The sequence below is a fragment of the Eschscholzia californica genome, unplaced genomic scaffold (assembly GCF_041429995.1).
Source record: "Eschscholzia californica isolate CP2 unplaced genomic scaffold, dmEscCali1.0.p SCAF_302, whole genome shotgun sequence".
Classification (NCBI taxonomy): Eukaryota; Viridiplantae; Streptophyta; class Magnoliopsida; order Ranunculales; family Papaveraceae; genus Eschscholzia; species Eschscholzia californica.
In genome coordinates this window covers 1-2,500 of record NW_028238424.1, presented here as the reverse complement: position 1 = coordinate 2,500, position 2,500 = coordinate 1, and positions in this window count along the sequence as shown.

Genomic DNA, 2,500 nt, shown 5'->3' with positions numbered 1-2,500 from the left:
GGACGGCCTGGGACGCGCTCGGCACAGCTCGGCACAGGCCGGGACGCCCGAGCCGAGCTTCGGGTCGCACGAAATCTCTTCGTATTCCGACATATTAGAAGCTTCCCATCATGTAGTAGGCCGAGCTTTGCCCTTTGGATGCCCTATGGTGCTTGGCGAGCACTAGGGAACGTGCCAGCACAAGTGCTGTGCACGCTCTGGGGAAGGAGCTCAACCCTCCCCCTTATAGTGCAAAGTTATTGTTTTTCCTATTTTCACAAGGAAACATCAATTTTTTAACCAAGCATACTGGGCCTTTACTCCTTCGTTACTCGTCGGAATCCAGCAAACTTATACTCGTTGGAAAGGTCTTTTCGCAAGGATTTTTTTGATATATTATAATAGCGATTCCGATAAATATTTATTTTTCTATGAATTTTTAAGTGAATAAACACCGGAAAATTCATAAAAAATAGAAAAAAAAATATTTTCTTCCGTTTCTTTTCTCCAATAATTCATAAATAATACCTCAATAGTATTAATGAAGAGAGAGTCGAAATGGCCCGGGTGGATTTCGAAATGTCCCACGACCCCATAGAATGCACGGGCCAGCCGAGCCAAAAGAATGGGACGCGCACGGGACAGCATTGGTCAGGCTCGGGACGGCACGGGACAGCACGGGACGCGCATGGGACGGCACGGGACGCGAATGGGACGGCCTTGCTAAGGCTCGGGACGGCATGGGACAGCACGGGACGCGAATGGGACGGCCTTGCTAAGGCTCGGGACGGCATGGGACAGCTCGGGACGCGCATGGACGGCCTTGGTGAGGCTCGGGACGGCCTTGGTCAGGCTCGGGACGGCATGTCACGGCCCTGGTGAGGCTCGGACGGCACGGGACGCGCATGGGACGGCACGGGACGGCCTGGGACGGCCTTTGTGAGGCTCGGACGGCACGGGACGCGCATGGGACGGCCTTGGCGAGGCTCGGGACGGCATGGGACAGCACGGGACGGCCTCGGCACAGCTCGGACGGCACGGGACGCGCATGGGACGGCCTTGGCGAGGCTCGGGACGGCATGGGACAGCACGGGACGGCCTCGGCACAGCTCGGACGGCACGGGACGCGCATGGGACGGCCTTGGCGAGGCTCGGGACGGCATGGGACAGCACGGGACGGCACGGGACGGCCTCGGCACAACTCGGACGGCACGGGACGGCCTTGGCGAGGCTCGGGACGGCATGGGACAGCACGGGACGGCCTCGGCACAGCTCGGGACGGCACGAGACGCGCATGGGACGGCCTTGGTGAGGCTCGGACGGCACGGGACGCGCATGGGACATCATGGGACGCACATGGGACACCTTATGGGGATCATCAAGGGACGTTGCACGGGACATTCTTTCCCACGAAGGGCATTTACATGGGACATCTTAGGAGTCGAGAGCCGGCACATGGGACAACGTAGTTCACACGCACGGAACACTTTACTTTCGTTTGGAACGTCGTGGGATCTTTATGTCCCCATTAGCACCGAACCTTTAACATGCTAGGAAGCTATGTTCGATCTTCTCGAAGTGTCGATGGAACTTCGATGGATACACATCCGATCCGATGTTATGATGATGTACTTTCTCCGAGATCGATGTTGGGGCCGTATTCCGATGTCATGATGATGTACTTTCTCCGAGATCGATGGGACGGCCTTGGTAAGGCATGGTTCGGCCTTGGTAAGGCATGGGTCGGCCTTGCTAAGGCATGGGACGCGCATGGGATGGCCTTCGTAAGGCATGGGACGGTCTTGTAAGGCACGGGACGCGCATGGGACGGCCTTGTAAGGCATGGGACGACCTTCGTAAGGCGTGGGTCGGCCTTGTAAGGCTCGGGACGCCATGGGACGGCACGAGACGCGCATGGGACGGCCTTGGTGAGGCTCGGACGGCACGGGAGGTGCATGCGACGGCCTTGTAAGGCTCAGGACGGCACGGGACAGCACGGGACGCGCAAGGGACGGCCTTGGTATGCCTCGGGACGGCCTTGGTAAGGCTCGGGACGGCCTTGGTATGCCTCGGGACGCCATGGGACAGCTGGGGACGCCATGGGACGGCCTGGGACTGCCTTGGTAAGGCTCGGGACGCCATGGGACGGCCTGGGACTGCCTTGGTAAGGCTCGGGACGCCATGGGACGGCACGGGACGCGCACGGGACGGCCTTTGTAAGGCTCGGGACGCCATGGGACGGCCTTGGTAAGCCTCGGGACGGCCTTGGTAAGGCTCGGGACGCCATGGGACAGCAGGGGACGCCATGGGACGGCCAGGGACTGCCTTGGTAAGGCTCGGGACGGCCTGGGACGCGCACGGGACGGCCTTGGTAAGGCTCGGGACGCCATGGGACGGCACGGGACGCGCACGGGACGGCCTGGGACGCATCCTGGGATGCCTGAGCCAGCAAGGTCGCGGCATGGGACATTCTTAGGCATCAAGGGTCGCGGCATGGGACATTCTTAGGCGTCAAGGGTCG